Source organism: Cyanistes caeruleus, chromosome 4 (assembly GCF_971803275.1).
Source record: "Cyanistes caeruleus chromosome 4, bCyaCae1.hap1.1, whole genome shotgun sequence".
Taxonomy (NCBI): domain Eukaryota; kingdom Metazoa; phylum Chordata; class Aves; order Passeriformes; family Paridae; genus Cyanistes; species Cyanistes caeruleus.
This window is the reverse complement of record NC_141704.1, coordinates 57,364,444-57,391,228: the sequence shown is the minus strand read 5'-3', so window position 1 is coordinate 57,391,228 and position 26,785 is coordinate 57,364,444. Positions and strand designations below refer to the sequence as shown.

General features: G+C 39.7%; 1 protein-coding gene across 10 annotated transcripts in view; it reads left to right on the top strand.

The window, feature by feature from the left end:
• DGKI (diacylglycerol kinase iota) overlaps positions 1-26,785 on the top strand; it is a 199,970-nt gene that overhangs the window by 36,501 nt on the left and 136,684 nt on the right. Inside the window, exon 1 of one of the 10 annotated variants that reach the window (XM_086884907.1) lies at positions 3,143-3,162. The exons of the other annotated variants lie outside the window; for them this stretch is intronic. The gene's annotated coding sequence lies outside the window, so the exon portion shown is untranslated. Of the gene's footprint in view, positions 1-3,142; positions 3,163-26,785 lie in introns of those variants that run through there. 10 annotated transcript variants of the gene reach the window in all.

The window sequence follows — 26,785 nt, the reverse complement described above, 5'->3', positions numbered from 1 at the left end:
ACAAAGATGGGAAAGGTCAGTTGTTCTCCATCTGATCCCTGTCTTTCTGCTACTGTAAAGGGAACCTGCATCTTGTCTTCTGCAACTGGTATTACTGCAACTAATGTAAAACCTCTATGAACTTTACTGTGAGTTCTGCTGGTTTGTGTTGAACCAGCAGTCTTATTTTGGGTAAATTCTCTTGTTTGTTTTGGACATTAAGTATTTAAAGCTTCCATTTTAGTGGGTACTTCTTTGGCTGCTGAAAGGAAAAACTGAATGCTTTTATTCTTTGTTTCATCCATAGTGTTCTCCCTTTTCAGTGACTAGGCAAGCAATTTTATAAAAGGGAGGATTCTTTTTTCTTTTGTTCCTGATGCAGCTTTTCTTGGTAGCTTCAAGCTACAAGTTTAAGATGAAGCCTCCATGTTATGCAGATTTCTGGAGCTTTTTTAAGAAAAAGTCCTCCTCCCACTCCTCAAAGTTGTGTGGCTTTGTACCACTGTTCTTGCTGTGTGCAGGCTGCCTGTCACAGAGCTGCATGGAGGCTTGGCTTAGGTTCTCTTCTTTTTTCCCTTCCCTGAGGTCTGAGATACTGCTGCTGTGTCATGACTGGACACTGGCTGTGTGTGAGAACACATGGCGCCAGGTTTTCTCTATTTCAGTAATTGATTGAGGATTAGGACAAACAGTTGTTTATTTTCATGCTGCTGTATTCCTGCAGTCTAAAATGGCCTTCAGAAAGAAAATGAGAAAGTTCTGAAGGCATCTATGAGTTCATCAGCTCTGAAATGGGAGGTGGCTACTGCAAGGACAAAAGCAGTGCTGATACCTTGGCATGTGCTGGGGCAAATACTTTCCTGCAGCTGCTTTCCTCAGCAGGAGAAATTTTAAACTGCTCCTTGCCTTATTTGTACTGATGAAGCTTAGTGAGTGAGGACTGAGCCTATATTAGTGCTTGTAGATGGAAGATACTAAGAATTTCCCAAAATAAAAACTTTATCTTGTCGGAAAAAAATATTGACTTGATCTGCAAAGTCCACCTGAATAGAATGAATAAGACAAGAAGAGATAAACATCTGCTCCAATTTGGGAGCAGGTGATTTTGGAGCCTATACCCTGTTGGAGTAGCTTTTTGTCAGAGGAGAAAATGCACTGGGAGGCTGGGTTTGGGGTAAGCTGGGAAGGGGGTGAACCTGCCAAGAGTTTGGGTGAATCATGCAAAGGAAATTTCTGTACTGCAGCACTGGAAAGGGCTCTGGGGAGGGTCAGCAGCAGGCAGGTGTTCACCAAAGGGCAACTGCACAGAGTACCAACCCTCCTCTGGTGAGGGGCCAAGCTAGACTAAGGTTCTTCCAGCTGGAAGCCACCTCTGGCATGTCTGCTGAAGGAGAGGTCAGCAGGTTGCCCCAGAAGTGTCCAGAAGCAAGCAGAGATGAGGCTCAAGGCTTTACTGCTGAGTCAGTGCCTGAGGCAGTCTGAGCCTCCTGCCAGCCATGCAGAGGCAGCTGTGATTGCCCTGCTCTCAGGACTGACAGCCTTCACCCTCGGAGCTCGGAGCATGAGCTCTTGGGCTTTGCAGGGCTACCTGGGGGTTAGCACAGCTGAGAGGTTTGTGTTTCTCTCTGTCCTGCTCCCACATGCTGTACTCAGCAGAGATCTGCTCCCCAGCCCTATTGACCAAGACCTCATCACCACATAAATATTTGGAGCTTCACAGTTGCTAAAAAAAAAAACAACAAAAAAAACGAGTAAAGGCTTTTAAACTCTGCTTTGCAAACTGTGCCAAAGGTTTCATAAAGTGGGTATTTTTAGCATGTCATAAAAATATAAAGGCCCACTCTTATTTTTATCCCTTCAATCTCTGCAAAATTAATTGAAGGCATTTTACCTTGCTTTCCTTTTCTTTCTTGACTTTGAGAAACTAGCTAACTTTAGGACCCAGGAGGGAAAGCATCATCAGATGTTGGCAAACGCTGGCCATGTTGTGTGTCTATTTATAGTAAGTGTGTGTCGAACCACCTTGTCGTTCTTTTCTTAGCATCAGCTGGACGAGCACAGCTATCAATTATCCACGAAGCTAATGATAATACAAGGAAAGCTATGTAAAGCAGGTGCTCAGAGGCAAGAGAAAAAGGGGGAGGTAGGTGAAAGGACAGGGAGAATGAGGTTTTAGGAATTGAAAAAAAATCCTTTTACTTAGCCTGAAAGCCCTTATTTTCTGTAATAATTAGTAATAGCAGGGGTGCCTGTACAAAGTCATTGTGACTGCTTTCAGCTGGTATGCCACTCCCAAGCATTATTTCACTCATTTATTTTCATTGTGTTGACAATCAAGGGCAGTGGGTTTTTATCTCCTTTTTTTTGTTGTTGTTGTTCTTTTTTCTTTTCCCTTTCTCCCCTACTCACTTTGCTTTTAATAGATCTTAAGATGAGTGTTCTGCTTCCCCCCACTCTGTCCTGGGGTCTGATATTTGGGTTGGTAATAGCAGGTTCTAGTTTCCCTGTGAAAAACGGAGCCTCTGGTATTTCTCATGCTGGGAGATTGCACACACACATTTGTTTCCTCTTTCATCTCCATTGCAGAGAGGATTTTGCCTGTAAGGACACTGGAGGGAGAAGGGAGGAAGAGAAGTGATGTCGTTCCACTCGCTGCCAGTGACAAAGCTGATTGTCAGCTATTTATCAGCCTTTAATTTTTTTTTTTTTAATGGCTTGTCATTGCTGCTTTCATCTCTAAGTGCAGGAGAGCAGGACAGTGTGAACTCTGCTTTTGACAGCAGCTCAGGTTCTGACACCATCTGCCACCTAATCCACTTCCAAGGAAGGGGCTGACGTTTATGTGCATGTGTGTGCACACATGCCCTCCCCACCTTGCCATACATCATTTCAGCAGACTCACACTGCTCAGCTCACCAGCAGCATTTCTCTTCCAGGAACTGGCCTTTGATGATATTACCTCTTTTCTTCCTCCTGCTTTAGATTTTCCTGTTTCAGTTTGACACACAGGTGGGAGGCACTTCTCTGTTTTCTACCTAGCCTGGCTATCTGAGGTGTCGGACTTGGAGATTTCTTTTTAATTTTCCTGGAAGTTGTGAGTGTGAGATACATGGATTTCTTTTGCAAAAGCAGCAGGAAACAGAACAGGTGTAAAATGTCTGTGTCAGGCTCCTTGGACAGCTGGTAAGTGGGTTCTTGCAGGATCTGTTGAATTTTAAGCTTGAAAAGTTTTGACATAATGATTAGTGACATAATGGCCAATCTTGTCCACAAGCACTGAAGGTGTTTCAAGATTTCTGGACTCCTTTCTCTAATGGGTGAGGAATGACAGTTCTCATCACACATGATGCTGTGGTGTATCTGCTGGTGATTTCAGATGAACTGTACTCAGCATTGTTCACTGATTGTATGGATCAGGTTTGCTCCTGGTGTTCAGTACTGTGCACATGCAGTGCTGTGGAAAATGGCATGAGAATTGAGATGGAAAGACAAGAGGGGCTTTGGGAATGATGGTGAGGGAAGGAAAAGCATGTATTCAGAAAAGCCAGTTGTTTTCCTTGCAATGATCTCTTTTGCCATTTTTCTGGGCTAGGGTAATGAATGTCTGAACTTAACTTCTGGCAAATTCTATCTCTTTCTACTGTTGGATGGTTATTGCACCTGAGTGTTGGGACTTCTTACTCCTGAGTGGTCATGTATAACCCTTTCTTCCCCCTTTGAAAGAGTCTTCATTGTACAAAAATATGTCTTTTTTCCTTGCTGAGGAGGAAGGAGTGCTGATTCCTTCAAAATTTAACACAGTCTTGAGAAAGAGGTCTCTACCTCTGCCAAGCAAGGGACCAGGAATTCAACTTTCCTGCAAAGCTGAGCAGAGCTCTGCTGTGTAATGGAGAGGGTTTGATGCAGAGATGCCATCATCTGCAGGGGACTTTATATTGGGCCCCAAGCCCTCCTTGATTCCTGTGAAGATCTGCTTTACTTTGTGGTTGTATTTTTTTTGCCCCTCCATTTGTTTTTGTAGACTCTCTCCCTCATTGTCCAGGCACACACTAATGGCAGGATGTTATTTGCCCATGTGAGCATCACACTGAGCTTGGAACAGAGGAATCCTGCCATTCAGTTGTCCTTCATTTCATCAAACACACTTAAAGCAAAACAAAAAGAAAAAACAGTTTTATACTGCATAATGTTCACTAATTAAGAAAGCAAAATAACTTTATTCAATTGCTTGGAGGTAGATTTCTGTTCAAAACTTAATTTGTCAGCAATCTTTGCTAAGTGCATTTTATTTTTCTTGTAACAGAAAAAAAATATTTTTTGTAAGATTACTTGTGGAGGTGTTTGAAGAGAAGTTTATACTGAGACTGTATTGATGTCTATTGATGAAGCCTGAAAACTTCTCTCCCTTTCCCACTGACAAATGAAAGCAATTTTCTGCACTTCTAAAAGAGGTAATAGAATAATTCTCTGCCTCCAACTAGCAATTTAATATTGATCTGACTAAGACAGAATATTTCAAACAATTGATTAAAGAACTTATCTTCTAACCCAAGTTTCATATTTTGTTTTGGATCATTTCCTGTTCATAAGATGGTTGGAAACTTCAGGTTAATTTTGAAAGTGGATTCTCCAGAAGAAAGTAACAGTGGAACTAGCCAGAGGTGTGTGATGCTGTGGTTTTGTTTAGAGGATGTTATCCTTCACATTTTGCACTAGTCTGCACAGTGAAAATAGCAGTGTGCCCATGGAGGAACCAGACTTCTGAAGTCACACTCTTTTGTTAGAACATTATAATTTTTCAGTGAAATATGTATCTCCAAGGTAATGGAAAAAAATTGTAATGAGAGTTTTGTGTGTGTGAGAATTGTGCTTCATTTTGAATTCAAAGTATTCAGAAGGACCTCTTTTTCCTGGTTTATTTTTCATTGGAAAATATCTTCTAATGACTACTAATTAATCCTGATGTGTATTGGCCATCTAAGATAAAAACAAAAGCTCCTTTCACTGCTGAAACATCTCTAAGGAATTAGAAAACTGGCTCCCTTCAGTACTAGAAAGTTTAGTGATTTGTTGTTTCTCAGCTCTATCTCTCTGCTTCTGTCTCTAGCACTCTGTCTCAGTATGGCAATCGTGTCTCAGAAGACCTTTTCCAGCCTTCCCTTGAGGTTTTGATAGACCTCCTGCAGGGAGGGCTGGGGAATTCTCTTAGGCATGGGTACTCCCCTCGTGCCTCCAGCCAAGCTGCAAGGAGCCCAGCTGCTCCTCATGGGAGGCACAGACTGATCTTGCAGTTGAAAGCTTGGAAAATTCCAAATAAATCCCTGGGAAGACATGAATGTTTGAAATAAATCCAGGAGTTTTGGAGTTCAGTTTCCAGAAAAATTTAATGAGTGTAAGAAGAGCAATGGTGTTCAGAAGACTCTTTAGTCAGCTCATTGCAGTCAAGCTTACCTGGCACTATTGATAAATTGAAACACGAAGAAAAAAAACCCCAAACAAATAGAAGAGCCAAAATTCTGTCTTCTCTTGTAACATTGGGAGTAAATGTTTAAAAAATATGGACAAAGTAGGATGATGAACATGCTCCTGGATCTGTCAGTTAGGAATATTTTTGTCTGGGTTACCTGTATCACATTTGGAGGACTCTAGCTGGGTGTGTTATTCTCTGTGGAAAGAAATGCTTTTCTTCATTTATTAACTTTACTATTGGAAAAAATAATGCAATTTCTGAATGTACATACAATTTAAAACATGGTATATTGCTTTTACATTTTACTGAAGAAAAAAGGGATCATGTTGGATGCCCATATTGAGACCAACAATTTAATCTGCTGAGTGTGGGTGCACGGTCATTTTTGAAAATGTCCCTTTCAAGTTTGTCTATTTGTTCAACTATTTACCTCAATATTTACCTCAAATTAACTTTAAAAATGTCAGTAACAGGGAATCACATGTTCATTCCCCTTATTTTGGAAATGGCAGATATAACATATACTTGCTTGTTTCCTCATCTGTAATATGCATATATATGTTAAATCTGGTCAACATTACATAAAATTTTAGGCTGAATAGTTTTAACTAGTTTAGTCTCCTCTGATCAAAGGTAAAATCAGGTCAAATTATTAATTGCATCTATACAGGCAATTCAAAGGCATTTTCCCCCACCTGGTTCATAACTGGATGTCTAATTTGTGACAGATTCTTTGAATGTAAGAGCAGCAATTGCTCTACACTGGAGACCCCTGCATCAGTATTTGGTCACCTAAAATGTAGATTTGTGCCACTGTTTGCAGTGATCAGAAATACCAACAAAGAAGCTGGAAGACTGATGTGAATCTTTGATTAAAGTTTAAATTAAAGTTTAACTTTGTTTCAGAATTTTCACACAGCAGTAGGTTATGGTCAGATTCAAGATTGGCAAGCTCCTAATTTATGTGTTTGTGGTGACCTTGAGGCAAACATCTGTTCGGCAATGTGATTAAATTTAAAATCAAGTTAACTTCATATGAAAATATTTGTTGCAAGCAAATTTGAAATTTTTACATCAGGGACAAAACATGACTCCATACTGCTTCCTCCCAGTACTCTGGATTTCTTATCTGCAAGTGCCCATTTCAGATAAAGCAACGAAAGAACGTGAGGCTAGATCACCTAAGACCGGATGATACTTGTCTTGGGTTACTGCAGGGAATAAAGTATGAAATAACACTGGTACTGAAGAGGACATGTGATATATCCTGAAAAATCAACAGCTGCTGGTGACAATTGACAAAGCACCAGTGTGGGATCTGTCTCCAAACTGGAGCAGCAAGGTGCCGGAAATCAGGGAACGGGCAAGCTGCCCGGTCACTGCAGGGGGACTGGATGAGAAACTTGGGATAGAAAAGGGCAGCACCTAAGTCTGGGGTCAAATTGCCATTTCACTCAACAGGTGGAATCTTACATCTGTTAGACTTTGCAGATATGAAGTGGCACAGATGTGAGACTACATATGAACACAGAATAAAGACAGTCCAGCATAGCTGCCCTGAGTTACTTGATTTTTCAGAAGACTTTTTCATTGAGTAAGTTATCTGTCAGAATTTGGAGTATGCATCATGAAATGCTGACAGTGAGAATTAAGAAGTGAGTAGAACTTCTGCCAGCTCTCATCTCTGTCCTATCATTTTAGTCAGTAGGTTCTTAAATTCCTGTTTGTTTTGGTCTGAAGCAGTTCATACATTTTATATCTCACCCTGGAGGTGGATAAACACAGCTCATCAGTGTATCTTTGTTCTTTCATTTCTGGGAAATCTGCATGCAGTAGGCTGCTTCATCAAATATTCCTAATACTTGAATAGCCTCAAAAAACCCCCAATGCAACCAAATCCTCAAAGACAAACACAGCTAGGACTTGCTCTCTTAAAACTCCAGATGAGTATTTGTGCCCATTCTGAATGCTTCAAATCCTTCCAAGCGTATGCGTGTGTGTCTGGAAGTATCTGTGCAGTTCACAACTGCAGCATTCTGCTCAGCACTGCTGTCAAATGGGGCATCTGAACAAGGGAGATGAAGAACTCTGTGGGCTTCAGACCCTGAGCATTCACTTCCTTTGGGGTGGGTGATCCCTTTTTGATGGAATAGACACGTCGAGATAAAACTGAGCATCTAAATTTCCATTTTTTTGTCAACCTGTATGCTCTTTGGAGAGGCAAATTTTATTTCACAGGCCTGTCAATAGGGTGCTTTTTCATTTGCAGAAAATTCTTGTTTGGAAAAAAAAAAAAAGGATAGGAGAAAACATTTTGTAGACACTGTAAAGGAGGACAAAAATCTCCAAGTAGATATTGGTGTGCCAGGAGCTTTGTATCATGGTGACACTTTAAATGTCAAGTAATGCGTGCTGGCAAAAATGGCCTGAATTCACAGAGAGTGATGCGCTCTGGAACTGTGGAGTTCTCTAAGGAATAAAAGTCACTGTGGATATTTCAGTGGGGATATTTAAACAGAACATTACTGCAGCTGGAAAAGAAAAGGGGGAAAAAAAAGAAGAGGGGTCTTCTGAGGAACAGAGTGGAAATAAGTAGAAATTTGAAGTGGGTAACTGGGTTCATCCATGTCTTCTGTATTTTCTCAGGGATCAGTCCTGTAATAATCTTATTCTGCTTACAGTAGTGGATAAAAGAGTGCAATTTCACTGTAATTAATCAAAAGCAGCATTGAGTTGAGAAATCTCTGCCTAACTCCTACTCTTTGCCTGCACATATCTTGAATGAAAATCACCAGGTGTTTCCATATTTACTGAAATTCCCTTAACTCAAGGTTTTCCCTCAGCTTCATGATAGAAAATCTTGGTCTAATCATTGTGAATTGTGAAGGAATCACTGGAGTCCTTTGGCTGGAGAGGAGCTCCTGCAAGGAGCAAAGAACTCTACTGCTGAAGGTCTTTATTTTTGATGTTGTTTTAAAGAATGCATTTGAATTGCTGTATATTGTTACTTCTGTCTTTCCTGGTGAATATGTAGGCAATTGTGAGGAACAGGGAGCGGCTCACGTAGCTCTGTGTTCAAGCAGGAAACTGCTATTTTAGATCAGGTTTAAAAGATTATTTTGAAACTGAACACTGTGTCCTTAGAAAAAGCATTGGGGTGTGGGGACATGGAAAGAGTACAGACACTGTTAAATTTAACCCTTGAAAGAGTTTTAGGTTGGGATTTATGCTCCTCCATGGGGAAGGAAATAGCCAGTCACCTGGATATTTTGGAAAGACTGTGATGCAGGGGTAGAGCTGTTACTCTCCAACAAGGTCTGAGATTTTGCTTTCAACAGATTTTGCATCTCACATCATTGTATTCACCAAGTGGTGCTGGAATGAGTGTGGCTACTACACATTAGTTCTAAAAGCACTCAGCAGTTCCTGACGGCAAAAACCTCTGTCCAAAGGGAAAGTGGTTATGGAACTGTAGTATCTCTCTCACCTTCCCTGAAATGAGGCTGGGAATCAACTCCCATGAGCTGGGCTGGAATGAGTTAAGGCAGGGAGGTGAGCAACATGAGAAGCTGTGGAAGATCTTGTTATTCAAAAGGATGGGTTTGGTGTCTCACTAGCAATGTTGGCAATTCACTGCTCTCTCTCAAGAAGGCTGCTGGATCCAGGCATGTAACTGCAGCCCCCTGAGGTTTCTCTTCTCTTGACAGACAGGGAGGCTGACTCAGTCCAGTATTTAAAGTCTGCCTGACAGTTCACTTTACTGTACACTCCTGTGTATGTTTTCAGGTGAATCTTATTTCTTCAAAGCAAAATAAGCAGATGACCTTTCTTCATAGCTTCTTTAGCTAATAAGGACATCTCTGCAAGATGTTTTACTGAGAAAATTGCCATGTAAAATGTTTAGCATAGTGGTATTATTCAAGAGTTCCTTTATTTTTCTCCTCAGGTCTTCATTTATATTACCCTGTAGCAAACAGACTTTGTGCTGGGATGTGACTTCCATGAAAGATGTCTGATATTAGAAACAAATTGATCCTTTTCTAGTTCCTGTTTAAGTGGTCATCTATGTTAGGGGTCAGTTCCTATTTTAATGAACCTGTGAGAACGTGTCTCTAACCTGTATAGCATATAAAGAACATTACACAAACAGCAGAACTTTGAGCAGTTTAGGATTACATCCTATGGGAAAAGACAAAACTGCTGTCATTATAAGGTCAATAAACACTTGAACTGATCTATACTGGCATTTTTCTGGGTTGCATTCTCTTCTGCCATTCCTCACATGGGAAGGAAATGGTTTTCTGAAAATGTTTCTGCTGATGTCAGCGTTGGTGTTCCTAAACACAAAACAAATTCAAATGGCCTGGGCTTCAGTGACAGCTCAGCACTTCTTGGTCCTGGTCAATATGAGGCTTAGTTCTCTCATAATTTATTTGGCATGTATTTGGACCTCTTTCTGAATTTTACTTTATTCATGTCTGAGTTGCTTGCACTAGAAAAAGATGTGCTGGCAAAGATTTTTGCCTTTCATCCACAGGAGAGGCACCTCTTCCATTGTTTTCTAGCTATTTGGCATTGCTGTTTAAGTATTTTTCTATGAAAAACAAATTGCAGTCTGTACTGTTCTTTCTATGAACAAAATTACTGACAAACAGCCATAATTGTACTCTTCCTCTTAGGTCAGGGCTGTTGATGCTTTTAAGGGGAAAGGGTAAGAAAGGCTTCAGAAGTGCACTTCAATTTAGAGATGCATGTGAATTTGAAGAGATTTGCAGTGCTTCTCTTAAAACAATGCAGAGCTGAAGTCTACAGGGCTTGAAATTGGAAGAAGTCTGAGAAAACAAATGGAGCTGTTGGACTGTATAGAAAATGATTGTCTGCACAGCCCAGTGAACTGAAGGGAATTGCAGGAATAAAAAAATACATGCAGCTGAATTCCCAGGTTTTTTTCTTCATTGTGAGTGCTTCTCATGGAAGATCACTAACAGGGCTAAAATAATTTACATCTCTACAGTGTATCTATCCTCCTTAGCAACCCAGTCCTATGCTGCAGAGGCTCTGAGCATTCACTTCTCATTTGTGATGCCATTCACAGTTTCCTGCAGACACCTGGCACATGTTGGCCTTACTGGGGAAGTGGTGTGGAGTAGTTACTGTGCAGAGTTATCTGGCAGCTGAAAGACAGCCAAAGTGTTTTAGCAGCCTGGTGGATGCAGCTATTGAGGCACACTTTGATTTAATCTATAAATACCTCAAACTATTTAATCTAAATATACGCAGCAAAAAATTTGGGCAATGCCTGCTACCTCCATGTTTTGTACAGTATCTATAAGAAAGGAAGATATTTATTTTTTATATGGTGGAGGCATGTCATTCCCACCCATCTCGACCTCCAGAAATCCTCCAGAAATAATCAAACTACTGCTTTTTTTACAGTTACTTTCCTAGCAGCGTCAATAACTATCCCGTGAGCAAGAGCTGTGGTATGTTACAGCTTTAGGGATGAGTGGCTAGTGCTTTATTTGCCATACATGTGAGCTTTGAGATAACTGTGAATCCTCGTGGGATTTGGATTTACTATTGATATGCAGACAAATCTCTAAGCCTGACTGGGATTTGCTTGCATTGAGTTTGGATTGCTCAAGGCTGGAGATGGGCTGAAGTGGCAGTATTTAGTCACACTACTTCTGGTCCCTCTGCCGAAGCTGTTTCTTTATTTTATGATCTCATTGACATAATGTATCCGTATTTGCTACTTTTTTATTTTTCTGAACAGCATTCTTGGTCTATAAGAAACAAAATTGCATTCTGTGAGGTGAATTATCTTGGTCTAAAAACTGATTAAAAATACTAGGCACCAGTGGTTTCTGGTCTAGAGGGATGTTATCAGAAATTTATGTGGAGCTAGAACAGTTGGTGCTAAATCCACCCCTGGAAATTGTTTGGAAAGAGGAAATAAACTATGGGGTGCTGAAACTTGTCTCTTAGCTATTTAAAATGAGAATTAACTGCGGAGAGGAGGGAAGATCAATTGTAGTGAATGAACAGACTATAAAGTGGGGCTTGCAATTCTGTGTTGATAAGGCTACTTTTCTCTGTCTGCACTACACTGCAGGTAACTCGGGATAGGATGGACTGTGCATTAGTTAAGTGCCCATTTGGAGAGAGATTAAGTAGTCACTGTAGATAAGTCTCTGAATATTTCTGCTTACTGCTCAAACAGAGCAATAGTAATTAGATCAGTGAAATGGAACAGTTTATGATTGGGAAAAGACTGAATAGAAAAAGTTTTACCAGCTTGAGTGGCTTGGAGAGCAAACAGAAGGTAGGTAGGGAACGCTAGATTAGTCTTCCCTGTGATGTGGGAGCCAAATAAATTTGTCAAACAGGTTTAAAAGGAGAGGAATAACGTTTGCTTACAATTCAATATTATGTGGTGGTTTTCATTGCCACACAGTGTCAATGGACACAAACATACCTGCGTTAAAAATCCAAATAACTGAACACTGAGAACCCATTGGTGAACAGGAAGTGGGAAGATTGGATGCAGTCCCTTCCAAGGAGACTTTAGCAAAGCTTTGCTTTGCTAAAGGCAAGATGGATATGTGGAAGGCAACCTTTGTACTCACCACATTGGCATGCTTTCTCTATTAACGCCCATCACTAATCTGCTGTGAGCAAGAGCTGCTGGCTTAGGTAAACATTTGGTCTGTCTCAGTAAGATTGTTCTCTTAGATTACGTCGACAAGTAGACAGAGGTAAGATTATACTGCCCTTTGCATGGTACAGGCTGGGAGCTTGAGCCTGAAGAGCAGCTCATATTGCTGACATGATAGTGAGACTAAACCCCCTGCTAGCAAGATTGCTGGATCCTGCTGCCTTCGAGTGGCTCGGTGTGAGGTGGCACAGACATGGAGGGACTTGATGGCACAGAGGTGTCAGGACTGCATGTCAATTTTAAGAAGACATAGAGACCACTCTTGCTCCACTCTCCTAGCATCTCCCTATTAGCCAACTTAGTTGCTATGTTACTTGGAAGAACCTAGTTCCTTTCCTCTCAATAAAATATTTTGTAGGGAGCCTGTATTTCTTTGTGGGGTTATCTAAAAATGTATCAACAAGACTCCACATTAAAATACATGAATCTGCTTCTGCCTCGAGCTGTTGTTCTGGAGCCTGTTTTTTTACAGATGGTTCCTGTTATGTTTCATTGTTTTTATTTGTGCTGAAAGCTGTAAATGTAGCTGTCCTCATGTATGTTTTAATGGTCTAAAACCAGTCAGGAACTGCTGAGAAAGTTCACTAAGCTTGAAATAATCCACGTTACCCACATGCTTCTAGTTTTGCTGTTGAAGGCTTAGAAAATCCTTCAAACTTCATAAAACTCAGTCTGAAATAAGCAATTTTGCTGAGCTGCCAGACAGGGAAATTGTTGCATTTGTCAGATCTCTGATGTGCAAGCAAGGCCAAAAGAACAGGAATGGAAGCTGCTTTTGCTGTCTTTTTTTTCCACTTTTCTGATGCTCTAGTCCTGATTGCAGAGCTGCACGGAACGGTGCTGTCCTCTGTACACTGATGTGGCTCTGTTGTGCCATTGCAGTTTTATACTAGCTAAAAGCTGATTTATGAGACATTCAGCACTTGCTTTTTTTTCTGGCCAAACCTGTAGTGAAATTTTTCGCAAGGCAGTGTCATTGATTTTAGCAAGCTCAGTGTATATCCACTTGTCCTTCAGCATGTGGCATCCTAGAGATCCATGCCAAAAAGAGTTTCTCTAGAGAAGCTGGCACATAGTTTCCAGGAAAAAAAAATAAAAATACTTTCTAGTTCTTGTATATGTGTACACAGTGCCCTCCATGAGTCCTCTGAGGTTTGCCTTTTACATTAAGGAAGAGTAATGCGGTTTAAAGAAAAAAAAAAAACAACAAGAAATTATTTTAAAACCTCACCTCTTTGCTACAGTTTCCAGTTCAAAAGTATTTTTGTCTTTTCCTTCATTTAAAATATTTTTTTCTATTTGAGCATCTTCTCTGACTGGAGGTAGGCTTAAAGTAGAAGTCAAGCTGGTGCCCTCAGTCCTAGCACAAGATGTGTACAGCTTCCATGAAGAAAACAAAAATGTTAAGTCAAATTATTTTTTTTAGTCTACCTTTGATCTCAAAGATCTCGCTGTCTTAAAAACTCGACTTAAAACTTGAGAAAGAAAAAATGCTGTTCTGCGCATGGAAAAACCAACCAAAAAAAACCAAACCCCTCCAAAAAACAACCCTCAAATCTAAAAACATAGGGAAAACAGATCTTACAAGGAGAAATACGGGAGAGAGAAGAAAACAAGATATTGGAAGAATTAATTCTTAGCTGTGTATAAATTACCAAAATTAAGGTGCATGGGATCAGATTGTATTGTCTCTGATTTTTTGCTGACTTCAATTAGGTCTTCTGCACCCTTGGTCTGACCTTTTGAGAATTATCTTTGGTTATGGAAAACATAATATTCTGGCACTGGTCTGCTAGGGGAAAACTGCTGTCTCCACTCTCTGTGAGGTCCAAGGCTGACCTTTCTACACTGGAACAAGTGGTTTCCCATCCCATCTGATTGGTGTAGGTCAGGATTGTTGGGCTTGGAACATCCCCTCTTCACTTGGAGACTCTTGTCTAATATTGACCTCAAGAAGCATGAGTAACGTGTGGTATGGAATTAGGAGCATTGGGTCAGTGGAGGCTGGTGCTACACGAGCTGGCTCCATCCTCTTCTGCCAGCAGCTGAGGAATGGTGTGGGTGGCACCCCCTCAGGAGAACAGGTTTGACACATTTGTGAGTGAAAATATCAGCCAAAGGAGAATCCAGGGTCCTTTGTCATCTCTCCTGTATCTTGTCCATCTGTTTGGCACCTCTCCATTAGCAAGGGCCTGGGGTATGAAGGTCTTATTACTTAAGCTGTCTGGAGAGATGTTTTCCTGCCAGCTACCTTAGCCTAGAAAAAGAAAAAGCTGTAGGTCTTGTTACATATCAGTCTCTTCTAAGATACAGAAAAATAAAGTTTGGGGGAGTTTACTGCTTTTCTTCACAGTGGGAGTGCCAGATGAGTGGGATTTGTTAGTCATTAGCACAAGTAACAAGGATATTCTGATTTGCCTGAAATGAACAACCTGGGGAAATCTCATGACAGATTGATTACATGGAGTGCCCTGTTTTCTTTGTTTAAAGTCTGTAAGTTCACACAAGGACCTGCCCTTTTGCCTGCTCATTTTGAGAACACTTCTGAGGTGTACCCAGTGCATAGAGCTGCCTCCAAGCACATTATGTATCATAAGGTAATGCGTCAAACTGAGAGAAAATAGATGCTTTGACAGAGAGTTCTACACTTAAAAAAGCAACATTCCTCCTAGCTTCCAATCTTTTTGGTTAGCTATTTTTAAAAAGTATTTTCCCACAAAAGCAATTTTTTGCCAAGTGTATACCAGCAAAAGTGGAAAGTGCAATCACTGTTTCGAATTTGAAAGGTCTTGGTGGGGAATGATAGGTGGTACAAGCACTGTGGTTTGTTAGCAATGACTGTCAGTGAATGCATTGTTTGATTTATTTTTGTTAAAATGCTCAGCTCTGCTTCTTCAAACACTGCAGCTCCCTCTTTTCCCTGTTTTGACTCTTGCAAATTAGGGAAAGAGAACAAAAGCTATGCTTACCTGTCTCTTTTTTTTATAAGTAGTGCAGAAGAAGTAGGCCTTCAGAGGGGATTTGAAAGGGAGGAAGACAGTGGTTTAAACTGGTACAGGAAGTAAACTTAAGAGGATACAGAATCTAATCTGGGGTGGGTAACAAGGAGAGTAAAGTAATAAAAATAAGAATAATGTTCAAGTTGCTCATGGTTTTGGAGGGAGTAATGGTCAAGTGGCCTATGAGGAAATGAAATCATGCTTTATAATATCTTCTTGACATGGAAGAATGCATCACATGCTAGAAAGACTCTATTGTCAAGAAATCATTTAATTTTAGTTTGAAGGAACTGGAAAGACTGTATTTTCCATATGTGCCTCTATTAAAAATGAAAAACACATTTTTGGGCAGGAAAAGACACTTTGTACCTTTTACGTGATATCTGTATTTGGTACCGTTTTGTATGTTTAAAAAAATCATTAGAGCCCCAAATGGAAAATCAAGACTTCTCTTTAGTTTTTAAATTTTTTTATCTTTTCATCCCAGCCCTCTTCAATGAGAATATCCTTCTCTGACCAAACCTGTGTGGAATTAACTTTTTTTGTGTCAAATTGCCCAAGGGAACCATTTATGACTCCAGCAGAGTCATATTTTAAAGTCATTAGACATTTTTTAAAACTGCAGTGTACACCTCTTTTCAAATTGTGTCTTTTATTTTAAAATGTACCAAATGGTTCACGAGTTCTGTTTTGGTAGAACCACACTTTTCTCACCAAAACCAGCTGATAATAGATTCTGTGTTGCTGGAAGGGATTTTGTAACAGTGACTGCCAGGGTCACTTGTATGTTGAGTCCAACTCTTAGCATGAACTGTTAGTGCCAGGCAGTGGCTGGATGAATACATAAAACTGAGGACACTGCACAAAAACACTTAAATACAGCAGGTTGAATAAATGCTGGGGGGATGGAAATCTCAGCAATGAGGATGTACATTAGCTAGTGGATGGAACTCAGACAGGAATTTTCTAGTTGTGCTGGGATTTTTCCAGCTGCAGCAGAGCTGTCCCAGAGAATCAGATCTGCTACCGCTGCTCATTTGTGTTTGCTTTGAAGCAGTCTACATGGACCAACAACAGAGGCATGTTCCTAGGGAGATCCAGCCAAATTGCAGCTCTGGAACTGATATCCCAATGTGAATTGATAGCTCCTGTGGCAAAGGAGCATTATATTCCTTAAAATAATCTCAGACAAAATTGTCTTTCAGCATGGAGACATTCTTGATGAAAATATTTTGTTATTGTATTTACTATTATTCTGTGGAGGCTTGATTAGCTTTTGCAATAAGAGAGATGGGGATCAGACATGCTACCTGAAGAAGACTGGTCAGAGAGAAAAGAAGCTGGGAGTGGGAACATAAATACAGCTATTCCTAAGGATGGCATTCCATTTCTTGATATTTCTTTTTTATTCTCCCCTACTTCTCTTGCCTGCATTTGGTTCATAGGCAGAGGAGGTAAAAAAAAGGAGGTAAAAAACTTGCTATATAGTAAGCAAATTGTTCACTTGTTATAAATATAGCTTAATACCAAATTACTGGAAGAATTGCAACCTTTTATATAGGTAATCCAAATCTAAAATGTGACTTTTCTCCTTCCTTTCTTCTGGAAGTGAATCCAAGTCAGCCCCTGGAATCCTTGAGTTGTTGGCTTTGAGGTGGATTAATTTAACCCAAAAGCTTATCTCTGCAAGAGAAGGAAACAACACATATCAGCAGCTTCTGAAGCACTCATGAAATGCTTCAAATAGCAAAAACCAGATTATTGGAGTCCAATTTTTCATTGTCACATGTTTTATTGGCAGGCAGGAATGAGAAGGTAGGGAACCTTCCTGAACTGGAGGGGATTGTGTCTTGTTAATAGAGTTATTTGATGCAACTAGTTTAAATCCTTTTAGAAGAGCTTTTCAAGGTCCTTTTAAAAGAGGTCCTGTTCAGATTTTTCCTTTATTCATCCTCCACCCCTGCACTGATGCTGCAACAATGCTTGCCAGCTTGCTGTTGAAATATATTCCCTTAGTGATGGACTTCTCCTCTGGATTCCCTTCTTCTGAGTTCCCACAAGTTGCTAGTGAGTGCTATACTTAGTGCTAGCTGCTTTTTTATTTCAAAGGCTATTTTTGCTCTATCTAGAGTTCTGATGGGTTTATGACCTGTCTTGTCAATCCTTCACTTGTAGAAATGGCCCTGAATTCCATTTCAGGTTATTTGTATAGAATGAGGATAACACTGGTTTGGGTTTTGGGCACCCTCCACAGCTGCAGAACTGCAAGGTGAGTCCCATCTTTGCTGTGATGTGGGGGCACCAGGTGGTGGCTCTGGCTTCCAAGGAAGTGCTTAAGTAGAGTGCAGCCCTTCAGTTTGGGGAGAACAGTGGTGAATTACAGACTGCAGTGTTTGTTTTCATACCAGACACGTGTTCATGACGTATGGAAAAAAGGTACTCGTGACTGCAAAATCAAACATGCAAAAGTTAGGAAATGCCAGGATGCGGATTTTCCCACCCTCTTGCATGTATGCCTTGTGATTCAGTATTTAATTACACAGTTGCACTCTGTTTTTTCCACAGAATTCCTGCATCCCTCTGTGCGCAGGATGCATGCTGTTGTTTCAAAGAGAAGCTATTAAATATTTTGTTTTCTTCTCATTTCTCCTCATGACATTATTTATGCTGCACAATGAGTGAAGAATTACAGATGCCCTCATGTTTTTGTTTTGTTTTTTGCACATCTTCATGACAGCATAAGTGTTTCATGAGCACTCTGCAGTGGTCCTGTCTGATCCTGAATGCTGCCCTGACTCTGTTCATGAACCACGGGAATGCAAGAACATTGAGGATGTGCTTTGGACCAACAGCCTTACCAAGTGTTCTGATTTCATCATCTCCATTACTCTACTCATTCCCAGGGGCCCATTTCAAATCCCAGTCCAAAGTTTTTCCTTCCCTTACCTGGCTTTAAAAAATAAATTGATATGGTAATTTTCTTGTTACCTATATGTGAATTTACAATTCTTTTTGCAGATATCCTGTACCAGAATAGGGCACCAAGCCTCTTGTAAATATAATGCTTAGAGAACCACAGGGGGAAAAAAATCTAAAGAATAGGGAAGGAAAAATTGTTTTTACACCCACACTCCATCTCTCTTCATATTACTCTTGGTCTTGTCTGTTTCAGTGAAATTTCTCTATTTTTTCCCTTTAAGTAGTGCTTTGAGAAGATGCAAATACCACCCATCAGATTTCTTAGTTGGTAGGTTAGCACAGAATTCTGTTGCCAATAAACAGTAATAGATGTAGAAAAGAATGTGTGGGGCTGCTGGCTTCAGGTGAGTCTGAAAGCCCAGCTCAGCTTTCCTTCAGTGCTCTTGAGTTTTTGTAGGAAGCTGAAAAAACCACCAGTGTAATCTTGTTTCCTTTTTAATTTCTAAGAGCCAAACTATTGCTTCTCTACCTTGGTGGTACCATTAGAAAAATCAATGCATGTCAGAGGATGCTGGGATACTCGTTGAGGCAAAACCCAAATAAGTTGATTGTTTTTATACTCAGCTGGTTACATTTGAATTGATTTACCAGTATATTAGCTTCAAAGGCAATCCCAGTATAAAATATATTGACATGTAGCTGCATCACAATGATTCATACATTTGCTGTAGTCAATATCACAGATTGTGTTTAGTGTTTACATTTCGTAACTTCACTAAATTTACCCAAAACATGGAGTTATTTCTAGTCCTGATCTTTATGTAAGGCTGAGTTTTGGAGTCCGAGCTGGCAAAGCACTGTATTTGATTAGTAACACCTAAACCAAAACAAAGTAACTGACTGTTCTTTTCATCTGCATTAGGCATTCCAGTTCATCAGAGTTTCTTGAGAGTCTTAATTCAATGCCATATAATTAATTTACCATCATTATGATTGGACTTCAGGCTGACCCACTTGCATGGTGGTCAATCCACAATCAAACTGGTAACTAGACCTCTGTGGAGGACGTGACCATATTTGAAAAAAAAAAAGAAGGGAAACACCAAAGCTGTAAAATGAGTCATCCAAATTTCAGTTTTTCACTAGAACATCTGCTTCAGGTAGTACTGTATGCATGTATAATATATTTTACTCTGAAGGTTATTCTTGTTCTTTGAATTCCATCTCTTTTTACAAGATACTGTAAATATGTGGTTTTGAAAAATGATAATTGTTTCCAGAACAATGAGTAGGAGCACTGCAACATTTGGGAAATTCTGGTCTTCTTTGTTTTTTGGTTGTTTTTTTTTTTTTTTTTTATATATTTTCTCTGTTTCTGATTCACATTTAAATCTACTGAGAATTTCACATTCAAACAAACCTAAAAACTCTTGAATGTTGGCTAATCTTTTATTTTAATCTTCACAAAAGGATCAGCTTTGTCATTCCTTCTACTTTCTGGTGCTGTGAGCTAGTGTGAGGTAGGGCATAGCTTTGTACAGAATACATGGGGAAGAAATATTCCACATAGATCTGTTGCCCTAGACCTCCAGCACTTGGCTTTGTGGTTGTGGTGCAAAGGATCACAGGCTGCTCTGCTCTCTAGACTAAGAGCCACTTTTTTTTAGGGATCTAAATTTGGGATAAAGGAGGGAATATACTTTTTTCTTAAATGCAGTCTATCTAAGGCTTTGCATGCCCAGAAGAGCATATTAATAAATCAGGCCTGAATGTGATCTGTCCTCTGTTCAGTGTGTGGGTCTCAAGGTGGGCTGGAGTTTCTCTGGCCAGAGTATGGGGGATTTTCCTTGCTGCTTCAGCACCTGTGTAGTGTGTGATGTCTCTCTGGCCTTTGGGTAGGCACTGTGCAAACTGATCTGGCACGTTCTTCACAGAATCATTTTCAAGGCTCCAGCTCTGCTCAGTGAAAAAATGATGGTGTTGCAGTTAGGAGAGAGTCAGGACACTTTGTCACAAATGAACAAGGAAACAGATATGGCTTAAGCCATCTGTGGTTCAGATCTGCCAGGCCCAAAGTCTCCTCAGCACAGAGTCAGTGCTATCCAGCGGTGAGGGATGGAATGAGTATCTTGAAGAACCCTGATCACTCTTGTCTTGGCCATGGAAAAGATGGAACCCTGATGAGTCATTTCACACCTCTGTTTCCTTTCCACTCACCGTCAGACCAATAGCTCATTACAGCAGGGTCTGTCGTTCATGGCACACATTCCTAGCTCAGTAAAGCCTTGGTGTTTGCTGTCAGCTCCTTCTGTAATGGTGATAGCCTCCAACAGAGCAATCCAGAGTGATCCTTTCCAGTCCTCAGCATAAAGCCATGGCTGGCAGGGCTAGATAAAACTGAGATGCAGACACATTGCGAGGGGGCTGGAGCACGGCAACACATTTAGAGTGTTACTTTTATTAAAGCTGCCCTTTCTTTCTCCTACTCCTCCTCTTCATCCCTCAGATGATGATGACATTGATTTATTTGTTTTACTTCTATAGTTAGCAAACATGGTTACTGAGCCAAATTAAAAATAAAGCAGCAATCCTTCTCTGTTCTAACACTGTGAGAGCTGCTCCTGCTGAAGCTTTGCATTGCAGAAGGAGTATCAAGTCCTACCCCTAGCTGGAGAGGTTGTGCTCAGATCGACATACTCTGGAGTAGCTGGCAATTTCTGTCCTCTTTCTCTCTTTTGTGTGACTTCAGGCATATGATCATTAATGTCATCTTGGTTAAAGAGTGAAGTCCCATTTCCATGGAAACATGGGGAAATGCCTTTGGAGTTTTAAAGGTCCTTTATTTATTGGGTAGCATTTTCACCTCCTGTTTCAGCATTTAAAACAAAGAACTCTGCAGTGCTGGAGTCTTTTAAGAGAGATTGAGTTAAATGAGGGAGGCAATTATAAAAATGACATTTAATTTTGTTCTGCTCTGTACTGCTGTAAAAATACATCAGCTGGTGAAAAATCAACCTAGTTAGCCTGAAGCCAGTGGAACTAGACTAATTTACTACAGCCAGGACTTTGTCCCAGAGGTCTGGTAGCCTATGAATGAGATTCCTAAGGAAAGCTATGAGACTTTCATTACCTGAAAGCCATATCTAGAAAATATAAACTACTTTACAGGTATGGAGAGTTTTAGCTCTTCCTCAGCTCTAGATGACAAAACTATCTAATTTCTTTAGAATTTATTATTATGCTTACGGGTTTCCAGATGCAAGGTTTATTTATGTCTAAATGACTTAATTTTTTTGCATTGTTTAGTGTCAAAGGAAACCAATTATCTGTGCATATATATTGTGTTTTAATGTGGGTACATATTGTTTTCTTTTTAGTATGAGATGAATGATATTGCAATGACTATTTAAATAGAATTAAAATCCTGTGAATTCTCCATCTTGATCTTTGTTTTATTATAAGTTATTTGCAGTATATTACTGTAAAGCTCAATAAAATACTTTAAAAGGTACTTGGTACCATTAACAGTGCATGGAAAGATAGAATGCACAAAAGGCAAATTAAAGAATATGTTTAAAAAGGCTTAACCAGTGGCATGGGAAATGACAGTCTTTAACACAGCTACTGAAGCTGAGGGATAAAATACCAGTCCCATCAATGTTGGTGGTAGGGTTATTGTATTAGATGAAACCTGGTTCAACCAAAGATTTTTAACATTATACATCCCATTGCTTCACCTTACAAATCACCAATATTTTTCCAGATATGGATTAAATCCCTGTTCTGATTTTAAAAAATGTGTTCTTTTGCCAGTTGAATAGAAACTGTTCCGGTTTATTTTGCATCTGAACTCTGTTGTTTTTTCTGATAACCTTCAGAAAACTCTGCACTTGCAAATGTTAAAACCTGCTTGGAATAATGACAGCTACATATATGTGACTCTTGACAAAATGCCAAAGGAGCAATGCAGATAATCAAAATGTGATAAGATACCTGGATAATATATTTATCTATAAGTAGTAAAATGAGAACACAGAGGGGCTTTAGATTCAGCAATGGCCTTAATTTTTGTTGCCATCTGATTCCTCCTCTTTTATTGCAACCCTGGAAGAGTTATGTTTTGCCTTTCTGAACCTTGCTGGTGAAGGGAGGTAAATAATTTCACTTTGAGCTCCCTTAATGTAGGACATCACATACGGAGCTGAACCAGAGGTGTCAAGTGTATTTGCATTTGCTTCAGTGTCAGGCAGCAAAAAAATTAAAAATTACAAGAAAAAGAAATTACAAGAAGATATAGGGGTGTGTAGGTGTCTGGAGGGAGTATCACCAGACTTGACACTTGGTCTTCAATGCAACAGAGGAAATTCCTAAAAGTGGGGATGGCAGGGAAAAGCACAGGACACCTGAAATTGAATTCTTACTTCTGGGCAACCTACTTTTTCTGCCAGTTTCTAGTTAGTCTGGCTCCTTCTGTATAGACTCTGGCCTCATTTTATTTAGAGTGTCTCCCTGTCAGATGAAATTAAGGGGAAAGATGAGGCTAGTGAGCTGTACAATTAGGCGTGATAAATTCAACAAGTTAATTTTCAGGGGGCTTTTTGAAGACTGGAATGTTAGTGAGACAGATGATGTGCATGAGTGTTGAATAAGTCTCCTCCCTTCTCCAAAGCAATATTTCTCAGTAAAAAATTGTTAGTGCTTTCCTTTCTCATCTGAATTTCAAGCCAGTGACGATGGACATGCTAAAGTGAACATGATCTCAGAACAAGGTCTTGTACAGATTAGAAGATTGAAATACTGCTCTAAATTTAGGATGCAGTCATTTGGATGAGATATGATGGAAAATGCCTTTTATTTGTTTTAAAAGAAGAAAATCCAATCCTCAGCATCTGTTGAAAATATTAGCTGCTCTGATCAAAGCTGAGATCCAGAGCTCTGTGGGAAAAAATTGTATCTGAGGGAAATGTATCTTTTGGTTTATATCTACAAAATGCTGGCTTGCTCCCTGTTTTATAATGTGTTTCAAAAACTGCAATATGAACCACTCTAGAGAAATGGAATGTCACAATTTATAGTGCTGCAAAGAATTTTTTTTTTTTTTTTGCTTATGAGCTTAAAATGAAGTTACAAATAAACTGTTATTTTAGTTAATGGTACATTTTGGCATTGCAAATTAACTCATAAGATAGAAAAAATAGCTTCTCTCAAGTTCAAATTGCTCTTTGTTTTTCTGCTGCTCCTTCTGTAAAAGCTACTGAAACATTTTATTGATGAGGTAATGCACTCTCGTCTGCATGTAGTACTTCTGTAACTCTGGCAAAGGTTTCTGGTGACATGCTAGACCACGAGAACAAAGCTCAAATTTATTGTGTTCCCCCAGATGGAATTACAGTCTTCATCAGTTAATGCAGCATCTCTCAAGTTTGGAAAGCTGAATCCTGACTTGTCAAGAAAATTAGGCTTGCAGTATTGCTGCCACCAGCAATGCTGTTTTAAAAGGCTACCCAAAACGAGCAGTCACTCAAATCGACTGTGTAGGTATTCATCCTCATTGTACACTTTAATTAGCAGTGCATTTTCAACACTGCTGAAGTAATGTCATTGGCATTTTAATCATGACCCTTTTATAACCAAAACAACTGCATTAGTTTCTTTGCAAAGTCAGGCAGGCTTTTCTGCGTTATGGATGGGCTGTGGTTTGCCTTTTGTGTATTGCCTTTTGCAATCAGATGTCTTAAAAAACAAAGCAATCACAATAACAAAATAAGTGGATGTTCTGGAGAACCTGTAAGAATCCAAGCTGGTATTCACTGCCCTGTAGATTTTTCAATTTTTATTATTGTACACAATTATTGCTACTTGGTTTTAGAGCATTGCTAATTGAGAAGTTTGCATTTGAATGACATACCAGTGTGAAGGAGTGGCTTCAGAGCACTGTGTCTCCTGTAGGCACTCCCTTAGCAGTCTTTTCAGGTTATTGTAGTCTGAGGGGCACAGACTTGGCCTCAAATGCAGTAAGATGTTATTAAAGGAAAGTAATTTTTCACACTCTTTTTTGGACTAGTAAGAATTAAGTAGTCTAAAAATTTAAGCTGAAACATTTGGTGTGGGTTATAATGTTTTATTAGCCCTCACCATACAAAGAAGTTATTTGATTCTGCACATCCCAACAGCAATGGGAATTGGAGGTTTTTTCTTCTTGTCAGTTTTTCCTGACAATGCCTAATTTATTTTTTTCACTCATTTCTTGCTTGGTGTTACTTGTAAATAATTGATTTACTATACTTCTAGTCTGTTAACAACTAATTTGTGGATAACATCTCAAGTGATCCAAAGTGGTATTTCTTCACTGGAGTTGGAGTTACACCATATTTGCCAATTGGAGATGAGGGATCTTGATCCCAGCAAGGCAGCTACTGGTCTCTATATGTTGAGAAGTGGCTATCCCTACTCAGCTCAGGGAACAGACCATATATTGAAGAAAATCTGGGGTGAAAGAATAGTAAGAGTACTTCACTTTATTTTTTTTGTTTCTGTCTGCTTTGCTCTTCCACAGAAGAGATTTACTCTTCTTTCAGTTTTGTTGCCCAGAGCTTTACCTGTGCAAGAGCTTTAGTGCAGTATTTGTTTTAAGAGAAGTTACCTGCCTGTATCTGGAAGGATCAGTTGAGGATGAGTCGAGTAGTTGCAATTGCCTCCCTGTTGGATTTTTTTCAGGAGGAACTTTTCATAACCTTTCAGTATCACTTCATGGCTTGAAAGCCTGAATGTGGCTGTAGGGAAGAAACATTGTCTGAGGAGCTGTCAAGATAATCTGCTGTGAGGACAGCTAGCAAGGATGGGTTTTGTGGTCATACAGACTTCACCAGTTAGGTACTTTTTGCAAGACTTGGGAGCAGAGCATTGCCCTTCTCTTCCCTGTTGCTCATGTAGATGTGTCAGGATGTGAACTCTGTCCTACTACCAGCATGGGATGATTATGTTCACTTTTAGATCAGCAAAAATCAGTCCTAAAAAGTACATTTAATCCTAGGTTGAAATTGGTCATTCTCCCCTTAAAAATCTCAGGATTTCTCTGTCTTTTGCTATGTGCCTTTTATTCATGTTCTCTCTTCTTAACTACTCAAAATATTTCTTCTCTCACTTCTCTTCAGTGCCCATTAGTATTTTGTTGTAGGCTTTATTGAAGGGATGCACAGGATGGAGTTTCAGGGGAGAATTTGTTCCTCCCTCTAAAGTGGATGTAGTATCAAAATCAGAATAACACCCAGTGATTCAGTCCTTTTTTGAGTGCTGGGAATGTGGCATAACAAATAACCGTAAATAACCTGGTCCTGCACTTGGGGTGTTTTTTACATCTATATTGTGATCTCATCAGATCAGATGATCTAAGGTAGTTTGGATTTCCATGCTAAGAAAAGGTCAGGTTTCATCTCGTATGTGTGCAGTGAGCTTCCAAAGGGTATCCTGGCCTGGCTGCTTCTGTATCTGCCAGGAGAAAAAGACAGCTGGAATATTTTTGCTCTTCTTTGATAGGACAATGGCCATTTTGTGGTCAAGGTGTGATTTCATCCAACAGATGGTTGCTATCTAAATAAATGGTTTCTGTGTGTGTGTTTTTTTGAATAGGTGATGCAGCAGTAAAGTATGTGGGGAGAAACTACTGCATTTCTGTACCTTACTCTGCTTGGTGGGGCTGATGTATGAAAAAAGGAAAGTGCTACTTAATTTTAATTCACCAGAGGTGGATTTTCGTTCTTTGACTAGTGCTGTATTGGAGACAGTGCCAGTTCAAGGCATGATGAGCAGTTCCCTCTAGCTGATTTTTAACCCAGATTTAATTCTACCTGAAACAAGCATGATTTAATGACTATTTAGTTGTGTGCCAATGTAAAATGACTCGGCATTCCCACACAGGTCACATCTTAAGGGACATGTAGTTTTATCCTGTGCAAGAGGACTAAGACACTTGAATCCATGGTGCCCTTCTTGAAAAACCCCAAGAAAATATGAGGTCAAAGTTGGATTGAATCTGGTGATTGACCTGCCTTCTCAGTTCTGCAAGTGTTCCTCCAGGGTAAAAATGGGTGGATGGTTGTACAGCTGATACCTTTTGCTCTGGTAATTTTGTGGTAAAAGATTTTAACCTCCTGTGCTGTCAGTTACTTCAGATCTTAATGCTCAGTGATAGAAAAGAGCCTCAGATATTTGCCTTATTCTTTCATAATAAAACCAATGCATAAACAGGCAATATTTTTCTTCTATTGTGGTCTTATCAGTGATTTGACTTCAAATCAGTATTTTGACCCCAGTGACTAAACAATATACCAACACAAGAGTTAAGAGTGTGGCATTACAAATTCCTGTTTTACACTCAAAATCTCTTCCAAATTAAAATAATGTCCAAGTAATAGGGCATATCCTGTCATAAAGTTAGTATCCAGATCTCTTCCAGGCCAAGGTAGTCTTTCAGGTCATTCTGTCTCAGGATTTATCCAACTCTGAAAGAGCACCTGCAATTTACTGTGTCCTTTTCTGAAGCTATATAGGCAGAAGAGAAGCAGCACCCAGTAATAGTGTAGCCAGAAAGAAACTAGAAGAAAAATAAGTCTCCTTCCTCCCTGCTGTTTGTTATATGCATTTGACAGTGCTTTGTATTGTGGAGGTTATTTTAGCCTGCTTGTATACAACTGATGAGTC